Source organism: Pan paniscus, chromosome 5 (genome assembly GCF_029289425.2).
Source record: "Pan paniscus chromosome 5, NHGRI_mPanPan1-v2.0_pri, whole genome shotgun sequence".
In the NCBI taxonomy this organism is placed as follows: Eukaryota; Metazoa; Chordata; class Mammalia; order Primates; family Hominidae; genus Pan; species Pan paniscus.
Genome location: NC_073254.2, coordinates 42,200,933 through 42,220,577, shown reverse-complemented (window position 1 = coordinate 42,220,577; position 19,645 = coordinate 42,200,933). Strand labels below are relative to the sequence as shown.

Sequence of the window (19,645 nt, the reverse complement as noted above, 5' to 3'; positions counted from 1 at the left end):
CAGGCTGGAGTGCAGTGGTGCGATCTCCACTCACTGCAAGCTCCGCTTCCTGGGTTCATGCCATTCTCCTGCCTCAGTCTCCCAAGTAGCTGGGACTACAGGCACCCGCCACCATGCCCAGCTAACTTTTTGTATTTTTAGTAGAGACGGGGTTTCACAGTGTTCGCCAGGATGGTCTCGATCTCCTGACCTCGTGATCCGCCCGCCTCGGCCTCCCAAAGTGCTGGGATTACAGGCGTGAGCCACCGCACCCAGCCAAGAATACTTTATTTTTATGTCAGGTGCATCCAGGGACTGACGATTCCTGCTGCCCTGCCTGCTGAAGGATTTCTGAGGTCCACTTTGAAGGCGGGAAAACTTCCACAAGTTTTCAAATACAGGGTTTCTCTGATAGAAATCTCGCTAGCTCTACTCCTCTTCTCCAGGGTACATATGACTTAGTGAAAATGAAGGAACCAGTCATAAAGAATATGCACTTACTGTGCTCACAGTATAAACCGGGTAAAAACCTTGACTTTTTGTCCAAAACCCATTTCAAGTCTTATAAAAATCTATAGAGCTGTACACAGAAAAAATGCACAAAAGCCCATTTCTGGTTTTTTGTTTGTTTGTTTAATAGATTATATCTTAAAGTGAGGACAGTAGTTTTGTAACGAAAGCGCAAAATGGATGACTAACAATTTCGAAGTCTGTCTGGATTTTAGATTATAAGTGTTTCTTGCAGGGTTTTCTGTACTACCAACTCTCAGAGTCTACATGCTACTAGGGTCCTCCCAAACTGCAACACCCTCTAGAATGAAGTTGTTATCCCCCACCAGGTAAGGGAATTTGAAAGTGGCTGTCCAATAACTCCAGTGCAAGTTACTTGTTATAATATCTTTACCATAATCCTAGATTTGCTTACAAATATGTGATTTAGTTAGTCTCTGGAGGGTATAAGTAAGTAAAGCTAGTAAAGTGTACGACTGTTTTGCCTCATGTGGCAGAAGTTTTCTGTTTTGACTTCTCTATGTGGCAGAAGTCAAAACTACACTCAACGCCTGGACAAGAACTTGAACCCTAGACCCTCAGATTAAAAGTCTGATGCTCTACCGACTGAGCTACCCAGGTTCTTTTACGAAAACTTTGTTCATTCTTTAAATAATGTAATCCCATCAGTAATAGGATCGCCAAGAAAAGCTGCAGGAAATCCATGGTTTCAGAAACTACCAGGGTTGTGGCTCAATCACCTAAGCCATTTTAGCACCAAGCAGATAATTTAACCTCCACACTGTACTTTCATTAAACAGCCTATTAATGTGCACAATTGCAGGGAGAATGAAGATTATTCCTATATTGCCAAAGGGAGTTCGTTGCTCTGGGTAGAGGGATCCTTGGAGACCGAATTTGCAGGCTCCCTCGCCATATTGGAGAGAGGAACCAGGAGGAGGAGACCGTTTTAAGGAACGATTGGCCTAATTGAGGAGAATGCTCGAGAGAATTAAAAAATGTGGAAAGAAGATGAAGGTTCTCTGTTGCCCCATTTGGTATTTTTCCCACACTTTCAGAAATGGAATGTCTAGGTTCTTCAGAGCTAGGAGGAAATAAAAATACAAGTCCTCCTCTAATTTTCTCTTCGCATTTTGTCTGGAGCCCCAACTCATTCAAAGACAAGAATGGCCTGAGAGTTCAGGAAATAGTACTCATGGTTCGTTCAGTATTCATTAATTCGTGAGACACTTTGAGCACCTGTAAAGAGGGACCATGGGGACAGAAACCCCACAGCAAATGTGGCAGAAGAGGAAGACAGGAAGAGAGTTGTTCCATGAGGAGCTGTGCCAGACCTGGGACTGCCTAACCCAGGACTATTTATTTTTGAGTAATTCTATTATTTAAAACATTAGGCCGGGCTCAGTGGCTCACACCTGTAACCCCAGCACTTTGGGAGGCTGAGATGGGTGGATCACTTGAAGTCAGGAGTTTGAAACCAGCCTGGCCAACATGGCGAAACCCGGTTTCTAATTTAAAAAAAAAAAAAAAATTAGCTGGGCTTGGTGGTGGGCACCTGTAATCTCAGTTACTCGGGAGGGTGACGCAGGAGAATCGCTTGAACCCAGGAGGCAGAGGTTGTAGTGAGCCAAGATCGCACCATTGCCCTCCAGCCTGGGCGACAGAGCGAGACTCCATCTCAATAAACAAATAAATAAGCTTTTCTTTTCTCTTTTCTTTTCTTTTCTTTTTTTTTTTTTTTTTTTTTTTGAGACGGAGTCTTGCTCTGTCGCCTGGGCCAGAGTGCAGTAGCGCGATCTCAGCTCATTGCAAGCTCCGCTTCCTGGCCTCCTGGGTTCAGGCCATTCTCCTGCCTCGCCCTCCCAAGTAGCTGAAACTACAGGCGCCCGCCACCACTCCCGGATAATTTTTTGTATTTTTTGAAGTAGTGGGCAGAAGGGGAGGCTGAGGTAGGAGAATGGCGTGAGCCCGGGAGGCAGAGCTTGCAGTGAGCCGAGATCACGCCACTGCACTCCAGCCTGGGCGAGAGAACAAGACTCCATCTCAATAACAACAAAAAAAAATTACCCCACTTCCTGACAGTATCCAAAGCATGGCAAAGCCCTACTTTCTTAAACCCTCTCCCAAATCACCCCGCCAAAGTCTAAATTTTATAATTTTTTTTCTAACACCCTATTAGTGAGACACCCGTGGTTTCCACGGTGTGTGTTCTCCCTCACTGCAACATGTAATAAACCCAACTTGTTCAACTCCAGGTGTATCCCTGGAGGCCTTTGATGAGAGTGCGTTGGCACCAATCAGTTTGATGTATTTGTCTGTCTCCCTCCACTGCTCTGCTTCTGTATCTTTGGTACCAATTACAGAATCAGAACCTGGCTATGCATTCAACAAATATTTGTGAAATGAAAGAATGAATGAATGAATGAACAAATGAATAAAGTCAGCTTTGCCCACAGGAAAGCAAAAGGCTACATTCCTGAGCAGGGCAGGCCAAGAAAGCAGCAAATCTTGCCATATGCCTGGCTTCCAGAAAGGTTGGGTTAGCGCAGCTGGAATAAAGCAGGCTATCATGAGAACATTGCCCTTCTTTCAGCTCTTTTTGGACCAGTGTGGTTTAGAAATCCTTTCCCTCTTTCTTCTTTCCTCTGTCCTTTCAATAAAAATTACGTATTTACAAATTTCTACATGGAATAATAGTAATAGCTCAGTCTTAAAATCTAGGTTTTAAAATATAGATAAGGAGAGGACTGTAAGTTCCTATTTTCAGTCCTTTAGCTTCTCTGTGAGAGTAAGTGGCAGGCATTTTGAGCATTCTTCCATAATTCTGCATGTCTTACCGTCTCCATTGTCCTCACCAGACCTTCTTCTTTTTCTTCACCTGCTGGCCTTTTTCTTTCCTTCCTCACATACCTTCTCCCCGTCACTTTACTCTACCGGCCTAGTGGTATGGTGGGTGAAGTAAAGAGATCGATGTGATATATTCTAAGATAAGAGAGATGTGAGAGGCAGAAGAACAAGAACAGTGGTTCTCAACTAGGAGTGATTTTGCCAAAGTCTAGAGACATTTCCAGTTGTCACACTGAGGAAGGGTGCTACTTGCATCTAATGATTAGTTATCAGGGATGCTGCTAAACATTCTACAGTGCATGGGACAGCATCTGCAACCAACTAAGAGTTATCTAGCCTAAAATGTCAATAGTGCTGAGACTGGGAAACTCTGGATTAGGAAGAACCTCTCTCTTTGTTTTATAATCACTATTGAGTAATAAGTCATTTATTTGTTTCCTTTTGCTATTGCAACAAATTACCACAAACTTGGTAACTTAACACAAATTTATTCTCATACAGTCAGAAGTCCAAGATCAAGCAGGATTTTGTTCCTCCCGGAGGCTTCAAAAGAGAATCTGTTTCCTTGCCTTTTCCAGCTCTTAGCGGCCACCTGTATCCCTTGATTCAAGGCCCAGTCCTCCATTTTCTTTTTTCTTTCTTTCTTTCTTTCTTTCTTTTTTTTTTTTTTTGAGACAGAGTCTCACACTGCCGCCCAGGCTGGAGTGCAATGGTGTGATCTCGGCTCATTGCAACCTCCGCCTCCCAGGTTCAAGTGATTCTCCTTGCCTCAGCCTCCCAAGTAGCTGGGATTACAGGTGCCTGCCACCACGCCCAGCTAATTTTTTTGTATTTTTAGTAGAGATGGGGTTTCACCATGTTGGCCAGGCTGGTCTCAAACTCCTGACCTCGTAATCTGCCTGCCATGCCTTCCCAAAGTGCTGGGATTACAGGTGTGAGCCACTGTGCCAGGCTAGTCCTCCATTTTCAAAGCCCATACATCACTCTATCCTCTGGTTGCATCGTCACATATTCTTTTTCTCTCTCTCTCACTCTTGACTTCCCTTTTATTATATTGGGCCCAACTGGATCATCCAGGATACTTTTCTCATCTCAAGATCCTAAACTTAATTACTTTGCAAAATCTCTTTTGCCATGTAAGGTAACGTATTCACAGGTTTCTGGGATTAGCATGTGGACATCCGTGAGGGGCCACTATTCAGCCTATCACAAATGGTTTCCTGACTTAAGGTGAAAGAAGTTCATGCACTGGTCACTTTTCATACTAGTATTTATTAGCTTTCAGAGGCTTTCATTTCCCATGAAAGACAATATAAATATTATAAGCAACAATTGGCAGTCGGGTATCTAATTTTACCTATTTTGGGTGTGGTTGGTGATCTGGTGGTGTTTTGTTTGCTTAGTTTTGCCTGCTTAATTAAATTTGTTTGTTTCTCAGATAGAATACCCAGAATATTACTTTGAAACAATGTAGAGAAGTAATACCATGAGAACTTTGAGTCAAATATCAGGAGTTTGAATTCAAGTCCCCCAAACGAACTCCTCTAAAAGGTAAAATTTTCTTGTTCCTAGAAATGTCATCAAATTCCAGTAGCTGACAATTTCAACTATTCCTGCCCTACTTCATATTACCCTAGTCCAACATGATCTATGTTATGAGTCAGCCAATGTTTTCTGTAAAAAGATCAGATGGGTCAAGAGGAAAACTCAACGGTATTCTGTAAGTTTTATATTGTAAGAGAAAAAACAACATTTGTTTGTTTGTTTGTTTTGAGATGGAGTCTCACTCTGTCGGCCAGGCTGGAGTACAATGGCGCAATCTCAGCTCACTGCAACATCCACCTCCCAGATTCAAGTGATTCTCCTGCCTCAGCCTCCTGAGTAGCTGAGATTACAGGCACCCACCATCAAGCCAGGCTAATTTTTCTATTTTTGTATTTTGTAAAGACAGGGTTTCACTATGTTGGCCAAGCTGGTCTTGAACTCCTGACCTCAGGTGATCCACCCGACTTGTCCTCCCGCAGTGCTGGGATTATAGGTATGAGCCACCACGCTCAGCTGAGAAAACAACACTGTTAACAAAATTTAAAATATAACTATAGAATTGAGCAACATTTTTTCTAGTATAGGCCTACTAATGAAAAAGAATGAGATTCTTTTGGAGGGAATAATGTTTCAGTTACTTGAAATTCAAAGTTAGCACTCCCTATTATCAAGTAAACTAAGCAGTATTGGTAACATCTATCCATCTATCCACACATCAAGTGCCAGGGGAAATCATTCAAAGGCATTTGCCTTTGTTGCAATTGACTACTAACATTACTCACAATGTTTTCAGCTCTTAGCAGAGCTCTGTTCTAAAGGTTGGCTGTTCAGGTTTCTATTGGAACTAACTCATAGGATAGGATTGCTTTCTCTTCTTTCCTTCTTTCCATCTTATTTCCAACCAAATTTTAGTGTCTCTCACTCTTTGCTTTGGTTCAGTTAAATAATCATAGGCACAGAATGTTTGTCACTCTTAAATAATACTTTTTATCTTAGTTATTAGAGATTGTACAGTGAACTTAAATTCTGCAGTATTGCTCCATACTCCTTCAAATTTTTAGTTATATCATCTCTATATTGTCATAGCATATACCATTTACATTTTCTCTAGTTACTGTTATCTTTCTCAGTGTTTTGGTAATCTGCAGTTTAATATATTCAGTGCCCCATGTTAATTCTTTTGTTGTAATTTCCCCAGTCATTTTATTTGTTTGTTTGTTTGCCTAGAATACTTTGTGTAGTTGTTTATTGAAGGAAAGTCTACGTGATCAATATATCCTGACCTCTTGCATTTTTAAGTGGTTTATCCTGAATATTTGACTTAAAAATGCAGCTTATCTGAATATATACAACCCCTTATTCACCCTATATTTCCTTAAGTGTATAGTAGGTGTTGCTCTACTGTCTTTAGGCATTTGATGCTGTTGTAGAGAAATCAGATGCCAATACGATTTTCTTTCCCCTGGTGTTGACTTGACATTTGTAGCTGCTACCCAAATATTTTTTTATCTTCAAAGTCAAATAACAATACTAGAAATTATCCTATTTGAGATCAATTTTCTCTGGTATGCTTTGTGATCTTTCAATAGATATATTCAAATTTTCTTTTAGATTATAAATATTTTATCATGTAATGCAAATTCTGCTCTGTTTCAATAATTCTTATCTTGGAGGGGGGAATTCCACTTATGTGGGTTTGTTGTTGTTGTTGTTCGAGACAGAGCCTCGCTCTGTCGCCCAGGCTGGAGTGCAGTGGCGAGATCTTGGCTCATGCAACCTCCACCTCCCGGGTTCAAGCGATGCTCCTGCCTCAGCCTCCCAAATAGCTGGGATTACTGGCGTACACCATCATGCCCAGCTGATTTTTGTATTTTTAGTAGAGAAGGAGTTTCACCATTATGGCCAGGCTGGTCTCAAACTCCTGGCCTCATGTGATTTGCCTGCCTTGGCCTCTCAAAGTGCTAGGATTACAGAGGTGAGCCACCAAGTTCCTCCACACATCCGTGTATTTTTAAAATCTCCCTTGCCTATATTCTGCATTAGTAGTTGGCAAAATTTTTCTGTAAAAGATCAGATAGTAAATATTTTAGGCTTTGCAGGCCATATGGTCTGCAGCTACTCAACTCTGGCACTGAGAAGGGTAGCATGAAAGCAGCAACATATAATATAATAGCACATGAATGAGTACGACTGTGTTCCAAAAACCTTTATTTAAATAAAGCTTAATTTGAATTTTAAACTGAAAATAAAATTTTATATCATTTTTATACGTTATAAAATTCTTTTCATTTTTTGAGCCATTTAAAAATAGAAAAAACATTCTTAGCTCAAGGCCACACAAGAATAGGCGGTAGGCTTGATTTGGTCCAGAGCTGTAGATCATCAACACCTGCTCTATATCTATAATTATTTTTATAATTAATTTGATTACATTTTTGTGGTTCTTCTATTTTTCATATCTATTCTCACTATCCACTTACATGTTATCAGTGGTACCCGCCTTGTGCTTTTTGTAATTTTAGTCTTCAATCCTGAATATTTTTTTCCTTTGTCTCTATGAGTTCTGTAATTTTCTGTTTCACAGTCTTTATTTTTCTTGTCATGAAATATTTATTTCTGGCAATGTAGTTCCTGAATTCTTGTGTTTCTGCTTTGTGTTTTTTTCTTTATAACCATTATTGCTTCTGTTTAACCCAAAAGTATCTGAGACAGGTCTCGATCAATTTATAAAGTTTATTTTGACAAGATTAAGGACACACCCGTGACCCAGCCTCAGGAGATCCTGACGACATGTGCTCAAAGTAGTCGAAGTACAGCTTGCTTTTTTTTTTCTTTTGAGAAGGAGTTTCACTTTTGTTGCCCAGGCTGGAGTGCAATGGCGCGATCTCGGCTCACCACAACCTCTGCCTCCTGAGTTCAAGTGATTCTCCTGCCTCAGCCTCCCAAGTAGCTGGGATGACAGGCATGCACCACCATGCCCGGCTAATTTTTTATTTTTTGTATTTTTAGTAGAGACGGGATTTCTCCATATTCGTCAGGCTGGTCTCGAACTCCCAATCTCAGGTGATCTGCCCGCCTCAGCCTCCCAAAGTGCTGGGATTACAGGCGTGAGCTACTGTGCCCGGCCGTACAGCTTGCTTTTATACATTTTAGGGAGACATGATGTTACCGGAGAGGAGTCCCAATCCAGACCCAAGAGAGTGTTCTTGGATCTCGTGCAGGAAAGAATTCTGGGCGAGTCCATAGAGTAAAAAGCAAGTTTTTAAAGAAAGTAAAGGAATAATGGCCACTCTATAGGCAGAGCAGCAGCATAGGCTGCTCTGCAGCTTATTCTTATAGTAATTTCTTGATCATATGCTAAACAAGGGGTGGATTATTCCATGACTTTTGCTGGAAAGGGGTGGGCAATTCCCGGAACTGAGGGTTCCTCAGATCATACAGACCTCATAGGGTAACCTCCGGAGGTTGCCATGGTGTCTGTAAACTCATGATGGTGGTGGGAGTATCTTTTTGAATGCTAATGAGTTATAATTAGCCTATAATGAGCAGTGAGAACGGCCAGAGGTCACTCTCCTCGCCATGTTGGTTTTGGTAGGTTTTGGCCGGCTTCTTTACCGCATCCTTTTATCTGTGAGGTCTTTGTGATCTGTAACTTGTGGCGACCTCCTCTCTCATCCTGTAACTAAGAATGCCTGAACCTCCTGGGAATGCAGCCCAGTAGGTCTCAGCCTTATTTCACCCAGCCGGTATTCAAGAGGGAGTGGCTCTGGTTCCAATGCCTCTGACAATGAGCCATCAATCAGTATGTGTAAGATGTACATTGGTTCGGTCTGATAAGGCAGGACAACTAAAAGTAGGGGGTTAAAATTCGGTAAGAGACAAAAGGTTGCATTATTCTGAGTCCTTGATAAGCCTTCCGCTGAAAACACAATTTAGTCTGGCTCAGTGAATCTGCATTTTTACGTAAACAATAGGGCAGATGAAGCAATCAGTTACACGTGTCTCAGGTGAGCCTCAGAGGGAGACTTTGAGTTCTCTCTGTTCTTTGTCCACAAGGAATTTCCTTGTGGGCAAATTGTGAGGGAGGTATGTACCTTCTTATCTTTGTACCTATCTTATTCAGGAATAAAACGGGAGGCAGGTTTCCCTGACATAGTTCCCAGCTTGACTTTTCCCTTGGTTTAGTGATTTTTGGGGTCCTGATATTTATTTTCCTTTCATACCTTCTTATAATTTTTTATAAATTAATCATGAATTATGTTATTTTATATTCTTCTTTGTAGCCATATTTTTGGGCAAACTTGTATATAGAAAGATCAGATTGCAATTTTTGTATTTATTTTTATTGCAGCTATCTGTGGATACCAGCATACTTCTTTTGTGTGTGCGTGTGATGGAGTCTCACTCTGTTGCCCAGGCTGGAGTGCAATGGCACCATCTTGGCTCACGGCCACCCCCACCTCCTGGGTTCAAGTGATTCTCTTGCCTCAGCCTCTGAGTAGCTGGGGTTACAGGTGTGCGTCACCACACCTGGCTAGCTTTTGTATTTTTAGTAGAAATCAGGTTTCACCATGTTGGCCAGGCTGGTCTTGAACTCCTGACCTCAGGTGATCCTCTTGCCTCAACTTCCCAAAATGCTGAGATTACAGGAGTGAGCCACTGTGCCCGGCCCAGCATACTTCATTTTCTGTTCAGATATAAGTGAGACACATTTTCCTGAACTGGTAGCATAGGCCCCTGTGAGAGCAGAGAAGGCAGGGTAACTGTGTAGACTTCAGATGTCAAAGATTCTCTATTGTGTTGTTTCAATAAAAGCCTGAGGTTGGCACCTCTGCAATCATGCTTCTCTTGGCTTTCAAAACCTAGCCCAGGTCTGGAGGGTTTTTGCCCACAGCTCTGAAATACTTAGACTTCTTTTTACGGACAAAAGTAATGAATGGTATTTGCCTTGATGTTTGAAGACGAAGTACCAATTCAAACACAAGCATTTTTTTTTTTTTTTTTTTAATGAGACGGAGTGGAGTCTCCTTCTGTTGCCCAAGCTGGAGTGCAGTGGCATGATCTCAGTTTACTGCAACCTCCACCTCCTGGGTTCAAGCAATTCCCCTGCCTCGGGCTCCCAATACCTGGGACTACAGGCTCGTACCACCACGGCCGGCTAATTTTTGTGTTTTTAGTAGAAACGGGGTTTCACCATGCTAGCCAGAGTGGTCTCGAACTCTTGACCTCAGGTGATCCATCCGCCTCAACCTCCCAAAGTGCTGGGGTTACAGGTGTGAGCCACTGTGCCCAGCAACACAAGCACTTTCTAAACTTTCCTACCCTCCTTCAGCCATGACATTGTCTGGTATAATCTCAGTTGTAGTTGCAGAAATTTCAGCTCAGGTTTGGTTCTCTCCTTCTAGAAGAGAGAGGCAGCTCAATATTTCTGAAGCCTGCTCCCTATCAGATTCCTCTGCGTTTCCTCTTCTCTGGGGACTAACTCCATTTGACTGCTATTTGGTTTCCTAGGCATGCATGGTGAAGTTATCAGGCGTTTAAGGTGTTGTAGATTCACTATTTTGTTCCTACGTAAAAGTTCTTTGTGCTCTTTATGATATTTCGGTGGGGTATCTGAAAGATTTCAAGCTAAGCGGCTGCCACACCCCTCCCAGCTACTGTCCTTGGACCCAGGCAAACCAGGCTCCTGCTCTTGTCCCTCGCCGGAGGGAGCGCAGCGTTTTGGAACACCTTCCTCGAAATTCCAAGTCTGAGACTCTAGTCTTTAGCACAGCCCCGGCACTGGGGCGGCGACCCGATCCTAGAAAGAGACCCAGCGCGTGGGTCGCTCCTATTGACAGGTGTGGCATTTCTTACATGGGATCGTCAGAAATTTGGCCGCCAAAACGGAACTGACGCACTGATCTGGGGTGACCTTCACTCACATCGGACACAGTTTGGGTCTCTGGGCTACCGATGGGCTACCGCCAATTCTTGACCTTCAGCCGCAGTGTGGATTCATGCGGCGGCTCTCACCACCCGTGTTGTCACCTGGAGGCTACCTCGTGTCTGCACCCGACAGCAGAGGGGGAGCTGTAGCAGGAGTCTTTTATACCCTGTGCTCTATCCCCACTTCCGCCCCTGGCCCCATGGCGGTCGCCCATCCCCGCGACTGGCTCCACACCTAGTGTCAGGTTGTCCCCAGGGAGGGGCAACACCTCTCTTTCTCTCGAGGACTCTTGAGACCGTTGCCTCACAGCGCCAACAGGCCCATATGACTGATGTCCCCTCTTGACGCCAATGTGATGACATCATTCTAGACAAGGGCAGACATTCCTTGCATGAATAGGACCGCTCTTCTAACTCCACCTTCAAGACCTTTGCCTTCTAGTGGCCATGTATGGAATGCAGCGTGTAATGCAATCAACAACGGAAAGAAATCACATTTTAAGAATGTAAAACTTTGTTCTTCGTTTTCGCATTAAAATTCTGACAAGAGATAAATGTAACTCGACCAGAAAAACAATTGTTTTTGAACAACAATTGTTCATATTATCCTGCATATTCTGGGTAAGACTTGCCTTAGTGGTCATTAACAAAGCACAGTAACAACCTTTCCGAGAGTCACTGTAAACTGGTATTTATTGGTAACAGATGGGCACACTCCTTCACTGGAGGTCACACCTCCTTTTAAGGTAGCCCTCAAGACTCTATCCTCCTGGGTTCAAGTAATTAAACTATCCCCATGCCTTTTCTTATACAGGGGCAATACCCCTACTGTTACTTGTCCTGGAGAACTATCCCTGAGGGTTTTTTCCTACCTTGTAACATCTTTATAAGTACTCCCAACATTAAAAATAAAAACTAATGCATTCTGTATGTCTCACTAGAAGTTCCTTTAGTATCCCTGTAGTAGTTTAAAATGTACAGTATTACTAGAAGGTTTGCTGTGAAATACATAAGCCTCACTGTCCCCTGATTTCTTACGTCACCCTAGGTAGATGCCAATGAAATTAACATTTGTTTTTCTTCTTGGATTTACAGACTTGTAATTTCCTAAATAATATGCGTAACTGACATTATTAATTGATTTAGACAATTAATTGATTTAGACAATTTAGGCCTAACTGGCAGAGATCTGAGAGAGGGTGAGGGAAAAGTGCTAATCTCATCCAGAAATCTCCTCACAGACGTACCCAGAAATAATGCTTAATCTGGGTATCCTGTGGTCCATGCAAGGTGTCACATAAAATTAACCATCACAGATATATACTATGAGGTACTGATTTTGGCATTTAAATGTTAGATAAATAAAATAATGATGATTGTGGGAAAAGTCAGAAATTGAATGATATGTACATAAAATATAATTTATAGAATATAAAAAGACATGCACAAAATATCATTACATATTCTTCTAGAAAACATTATCATAAAATGTAAACAATTCATTAGAATGGTTTTGTATAAAAAAGAATTATATAGGGAATAGGCTATATAGATAAAAATAAATTAATCAATTGATTAAGATAGTCTTAGATTAAGTAATCAAAAAATTTAACAAAATACTATGAGATATTCAAAATAATTGGTGATCTCTGTGGTGCTTTTTTTTTTTTTTTTTCTTTGTGACAGTCTTGCTTTGTTGCCTAGGCTGGAGTGGTGCAGTGGCACAATCTCAGCTCACTGCAACCTCTGCTTCCCAGGTTCAAGCAATTCTCATGCCTCAACCTCCCAAGTAACTGGAATTATAGGCATGTGCCATCATGCCCAACTAATTTTTGAATTTTTAGTGGAGACATGGTTTCACCATGTTGCCCAGGCTAGTCTCCTGAGCTCAAGTGATCCAATAGCCTCAGCCTCCCGAAGTGCTGGGATTACAAGCATGAGCAACCTCGCCTGGCCCGTGGTGCATTTTTTGAAAATGAAAATTCTGCTTCCACTCGTGAAAAATGAATTGCTAGGAGAATTGTCACCCAGCTATAAAAAAATTAGAAAAATAGAAAAAATATATAATACAGCTCTTAGATACCAGTGTTTTGGAAACAGACAATGCCAGCTTGTAATACTTGAGAGAAGAGAAACAGAAAATGTGAGCCGGGTGATTACATCAGTCAAGAGAATTTTGAAGAAGGAAAAGATAGTGGCATTTACCACACTAAGTATCATGACTTATTAGAAGTCTCAAGACATTCAGAGCATGCATTGTTGGTGCAAGGATAAACAAAATGTCATAGAACAGAGAGCTCAGAAATCATCTGCACATATGTGTAAATTTAATACATGATAAAGTTGGCATTGCAGCTGGAGTAAGAGAGTATATTTACTGAGAAATCTATACAGGAATAAATAGGGGTAAGAAGCTGCGAATCTATCACAACCCCTTTCATTGCCTGACCTGACTAGATGTAATTTATATCATAAGAAGAGGAGTATGTAGTGGATAATAAATATTCTACATATGGTGAGTCATGACATTAGCTGATCTTAGTGAAAGGGTACATCCTTTCCAAATTGTTGTGCAAGGTGGGGGGAAAATCCACCATGTCAAATGGCATGTTTCTTTCTTTGTTTGTTTTGTTTGTTTGTTTGTTTTTGAGACGGAGTCTCGCTCTGTCGCCCAGGCTGGAGTGTAGTGGCGCAAACTCGGCTCACTGCAAGCTCCGCCTCCCGGGTGCACGCCATTCTCCTGCCTCAGCCTCCCGAGTAGCTGGGACCACAGGCGCCTGCTACCAGGCCAGGCTAATTTTTTTTTTTAATGTATTTTTGGTAGAGACGGGGTTTCACCGTGTTAGCCAGGATGGTCTCGATCTCCTGACCTCGTCATCCACCCGCCTTGGCCTCTCAAAGTGCTGGGATTACAGGCGTGAGCCACCACGCCCGGCTTGGCATGGTTTTTAAAAGGGCTTTATTGGGGGATTTATTTTGTTAAGCAAGCAAAGGCACAGATTGATCAATCCTCTCTTTATTCCACATGGGAGCATGCCAGGCACAGGCATTGCTGGAAATACAGCAGGTCTGTGGTCGACAAGAAGGCATCTTTCCTCTATTTCTCACCCTCCACAAACAGAAGAGCCTTTTCCAAGAACTGTCAGTGACAGTGGGCCAGACCACCTGATGGCAGGCAATCTGGATTTAAGGTGCGACGTGTTTGTAATATAATGATACAATCCATGCTATGGCATATTATGTAATTCATATAAAGAATGAAATAACACTACATATGTTAAATGATATCACTACAGTCAAAGATGAGTGGAGATAAACATCTATATATGTATATATGTGTGTATACATATATGCATATATATGCATCTTCCCAGAAATATATTACATATTATTAATGTTAACATACATATAAAATTTCTGGGAAGATGCACAGGATACTTGAAACTAGGCACCAGTGGAGGAAATTAAGGAAGTAGTGTTCTAGGATGAAAAGGAGACATTTTCCAGCTCTATTTGTACAATTGGGTGGGGGAGGACTTTTACCGATCTTTGTTTTGGATCAAAATCGGTGATGGACATCCTCATCCATAATATTTCATTTAAAAGCGAATTTAATTTTAATTAATTTCTTAGAGCTGAAATATTTGCACTACCAACGATCACTTATTGAGGTTCAGGATGAGATGAAGAGCAGACTTGAGTTTTGAGTTTTCACCAGCTAGAAAGCAGGCGTGTTTCCAAATGGAAGCTGCAGAATTCTTACAGGCACAGTTTAGAACATCTGCCAGCAATTCTCAAGCAGAGGCTGGGATAACAATAAGTTTATCTGCCCCAGAAAGTTGTTTTTCATAAGGAAGAAACAGTTACTGGTATTCATTTTAATATCCAACTTTTATTATTTTCCCTTTGATTTGGTCATCTAGTGACTGCAGACGTCTATATGTGGCAACGTTTCTGAAGAAGCTCCTCAGATGTTAACACTACAAGCAGAAAATAAATTACAGGAAAATGGGATTCGCTGACTGGGAAAAACGTCCAATTAATTAATATAAGGAGAAATTACTGGTACAGGTATCCACTCAGATCACAAAATACAACATGCGACTCTGGCGGGACTCGAACCCGCAACCTTTGAATCTCTTGATTTAGGCTAGAAGTCCAATGCGCTATCCATTGCGCCACAGAGCCTGCTTGAGCTCCCCCCGTTTTGTCCTGAGGTTGCTAATTAATTTGACTATTCATGTAATAAGTCTCCTGAAAACATTCTGCTTCAGTCACCGTGAAAGTTCAATAAACACAAAAATGAGACAACACAAGGGATACGCAATCCCTGACACGGAGGAGTTACTGAGCCTTTCAATAACTATTTTCACTTGTGCCAAGAAATAAAGAATAATTTAGCGAGATTCCGTCTCAAAAAAAAAAAAAAAAAAAAAAGCGAGACTCCGTCTCCAGAATAATTGGAGAGCTTCCGGACAGCTGAACACGTGGAGGTTTCTGGAGGGTGGCACGCCCAGAGAGTGCTTGGAAGCTCGGCGCCCCTTCTCCCATACCTTGCACTGCGTGCCTCTTCATTTGTATCCTTTGCGATATCCTTTATAATAAACCAGTAAACCCTATAGCCTGGCGCCCGCAACATGGGAGGTGCAGGTGGCTTGCTCTGAGGATGTGGACTTGCCCTGCACCGTCCCCTCGGAACCGCAGGTGCCCTACATGGTCTCCTGGGTCAAGCTATTGGAGGGTGGTGAAGAGAGGGTGCAGGCACCCCAGGAAGATCTGCGCCTCAGAGGACAGCGCTATCATCAGAAGGGCCAAAATGGCTCTTCTGGGGTCCCAGTGAAAGACCCTATTCCCTGAAGATCCGAAACACTACCAGCTGCAACCCGTGGACATACAAGTGCACTCTGCAGGCACCGGAAGGGCAGAGAAACCTAAGTGGCAAGGTGATCCTGAGAGTGACAGGATGCCCTAAACACCGTAGAGAATTTTAAGAAATACAAAGCTGGAGCCGGGCACGGTGGCTCACGCCTGTAATCCCAGCACTTTGGGAGGCCGACGTGGGCGGATCACTAGGTCAGGGGTTCGAGACCAGCCTGCCCAACATGGTGAAACTCCATCTCTACTGAAAATACAAAAATTAGCCGGGCATGGTGGTGCGCGCCTGCAGACCCAGCTACTCCGGAGGCTGAGGCAGGAGATTCGCTTGAACCAGGGAGGCAGAGGTTTCAGTGAGCCGAGACTGCACCACTGCACCCCCAACCTGGGTGATAGAGCGAGACTCTGTCTCAAAAAAAAAAAAGAAAAAAGAAAAGAAAGAAAGAAAAAAGAAAAAGAAACGCAGAGTTGGGATTTTGCTGTTGTTGTCGCTGGTTGTTTTCTACTTAACACTCATCATTTTCACTTGTAAGTTTGCATGACTACGGAGTATTTACTCAGATTTTTCTAAACCTGGCATGGAATGAGCTTTTCTCCCAGTTACCTCCCCGAATAAACATTTGGGGCCAGTAACTCTTTGCAAGACAGAACTTGTATAAGTAGGATTTCTACAGATTTTTTTTCCTAAAGCTGAGGACTCAGTGGTGTGTCTGTCACACTGGAGAAGAGAATGAGTTCTACACTGAAGAAGTGTGAAGTCCTGTGAAGTCCTTCATCTGAGTGAAAACACTGGGAAGTGGATCATCCCACCCCATTTTTCTATGAGCAGGCCTTGAAAATCATCACATGACCATATAGCTTGGAGTCACCACTATTTCTCCATGGCTATCTTTTTAGCGATTTATGCAGCTATCCAGTCATATAAAAGCTATGCTGAGATGCAGCTGGAAAAGGGTCTTGGGGAAATATGAAAGCCCCCAGCTGGCCCCGTGACAGATCCTGAGGACAGCTGTCCTCTTCTACATCTGGGGAACATCTTTTTTAATGTACTGTGTTTTATCATACCAGCCCAGATGTTTTATGTCTGGGAAAAATTGACAGATCAAGCTGTGAGACAGTGGGAAATATTTAGCAAATAATTTCCTGGTGTGAGGGTCCTGCTATTACTAAGGAATATTCTGTGTACAAAGAAATAACAGTTCAATGGATTATTCCCCAGCAGGACTGGGGAATTATTCCAGCAGGATTATTCCCCAGCAGGGTGTTTTCATCTGGGAAAGACATCCATAAACAAGCAATAAAGAAGAGTGCCACAATTATTTTTGCATCTTTATGTACTTGTCAAAGAAGGATTTGTATTTTTCTCCTTTTGAAAACTATATAGTTAGATTGCGTTGTGAACTGACAAGCAGCCTGGATATGGAGAGTGAGAAGTCCGAGAAGGTGACAACAGGATAGAGAGGTATTTAGTGATGGGCTGGAAATGCTGGGCCAACCATGCACTGTGGATGCTCGCCCCACTAACTGGCTGTATGATCTAAGGCAAGTTCCTTATGGTTTCTGCTTTCTTTGTTGTAAGTCAAAAGGCTATTGCATGGGCTGATTAAAATACCATACATGAGGCCAGGCGCTGTGGCTCATGCGTGTAATCCCAGCACTTTGGGAGGCTGAGGCGAGCGGATCACCTGAGGTCAGGAGTTTGAGATCAGCCTGGCCAACATGGCGAAACCCAATCTCTACTTAAAAATACTAAAATAAGCTGGGCATGGTGGCGCATGCCTATAGTTCCAGCTACTTGGGAGGCTGAGGCAGGAGAATCGCTTGAACCTGGGAGGCGGAGGTTGCAGTGAGCGGAGATGGCGCCACTGCACTCCATCTTGGGTGACAGAGCCAGACTCCATCTCAAACAAATAAATAAAAAATAAAATAACATGAAAATGCTTTGAAAAAGTATGAAGCATTATGCAAAGTTGAAACTTCCATCTTAAGTTTATTAGGAAAAAAACATGTACATGTTAAGGTTATTAGAAAAACATAAAAATACAATTAAAAAAAGAAACTCTATTGAGTCATTATCCTCGCTATTATGGTGATGTTCTGGGGATGAGAGGATACCTTTCACTTCTCATGTTTTCCATCATTCCAAACAAAGCAGATCACAAAGAAGCTTTTCCCATAGTCTTCTGCAGGAATTCCTTTGGGGGAAGCTAGGAGGCTAGGTCCATGGTCTGTTCTTGAAGCACCAGCCAAAAGCATTCCAAGGTATGGACATATGGGAGCCACTGGCAGAAGAGACTTCACTAAATGCTGCACTGCTATTTTAGCAATTGCTGGGTTTCTCAGATCAAGCTTGGGCCCTTCCCTTCCTGTTTTCCAAAGACATTTTATTGCTTTAGTTGTGTGTTCATTGCCCCCACTAATATTAAGGTGTAAAAGGGATACTACGTTCATTTTGTGTTTTTGCATCTTTCATAGCTTTCATGTTATTAAATGTATACATGGGGGGAGAAAAGGAATAGTTTGACCAAGGATCAAAATCCATATCTCATTTAATCTGGTCTCTCCAACTCCATGCTTGGGACAGTTGATTTCACAGAATGGAATCTGAGGAATTTCCAACATTTGACAATGGATGGTATTTTTAATACATAGCCGAGCACCGTAAGTCCCTTTCCTCTAGCTCCAGTCCAGAGTTTTCTCTCGAAAGATAGGCCCTTCTTGTTCGTTCTTTTTCAGATCTGTGTTTTTGTTTGTGTTTAAGAAGGAGTTTCGTGAGTTTTGTCAACAAGCTCACAGAGCAAACGATGACATTGTGGCACAAATTTACTGCGTCCAGGTGGCTTTAGAACTCTCCCAGGTTTTCTAACTTGGGAATTTTCTTTTAGCGGCTGTTTGGACTGAGATGTAAAAACGCCATTTTCTTTGCTTTTCCGCCTTTCAGTGAGACGGTGTGGCCCAGCGGTACTTGCTCCGTTAGGGGCGGTCAATTAAGTGGCTTCTTGTCGTCCTGGACAGAAAGGAATGAAGTCGTTGAAAGTGACGCTCAAGCGCGGGAGAATCCAAGTTTGGCGAAGTGAAACTGGCGACCATTTGTGGTCTGAGAAACGGGAGGAGAATTGTGGAGGGAAGAGAAGAAATCTCAGGTGATCTGCGACCCAAAGATGGCTTGGTGCAATGTGACAGAAACAAATACGACTGTCACTGGAGGGTTGGAATCCATGCCTCCACGGCGAGATCGAATCCAATGGTTAAGAGCTTTAAGGTCATTCATTCGTCCCTATACGCTAGTTAACTATAGACAGTGAGGAACTTCTCTGGCCCGATGACATCTCAACTTTATATCGCATCCAGAAAAGAAAATACTGTAATTAATTCTGAAATTTGCAGGAAGCAAAACAAAGCAAAATGCGAGCTCTGAACTGTTTGCAAAAACGCATCGCAGAAAGGAGTTTTAAACCGGAGCTGAAGATTGAGCTGGGGGGAAAAGTTCTTGCATCCCTAGAGCCTCGAAGCCCAGGTTACTTATCACGGGTTTCGGGGCACACTCGCTTCCCACTCCCCTCTCCCCTCCCGGCCGGCATCGCTTTCTCAGACCTTGGTTTCTTCCACGGACCACACTGCCCATGGAGACCTTAGTTCCTTGGAGAGGAACCACCCTTCCTTCTTCAGAATTGAAAACCAGCCAATAAGCCTCCGAATCTCTTTTTCTTTTTACTGAGTCTTTTATGAAGCCCACAGAAAGGCTCTCATTCTCTGAAGTGATGGAAGAGGTAGGGAGGGTACAGATTACGTCAAAGAATTTCCCTCTGTGGTCTCTACGCTGCATAAGGGAGGCATTTGACATAATTCTTACTAACATGAAATTTGAGGCCAGGCGTGGTGGCTCACGCCTGTAATCTCAACATTTTGGGAGGCCGAGGAGGGAGGATCACGAGGTCAGGAGATCGAGACCATCCTGGCC

The 19,645-nt window shown here is 42.7% G+C and overlaps 2 non-coding genes across 2 annotated transcripts; both read right to left on the bottom strand.

Annotated features, from left to right (window-relative positions):
• Positions 1 to 1,037: 1,037 nt before the first annotated feature.
• On the bottom strand, positions 1,038 to 1,110 carry TRNAK-UUU (transfer RNA lysine (anticodon UUU)). Its single transcript has one exon. It is a non-coding gene; the product is annotated as a tRNA-Lys (tRNA).
• Positions 1,111 to 14,910: 13,800 nt separating this feature from the next.
• On the bottom strand, positions 14,911 to 14,997 carry TRNAR-UCU (transfer RNA arginine (anticodon UCU)). The gene is given in 2 exon segments: positions 14,911 to 14,946; positions 14,961 to 14,997. It is a non-coding gene; the product is annotated as a tRNA-Arg (tRNA).
• Positions 14,998 to 19,645: the final 4,648 nt, after the last annotated feature.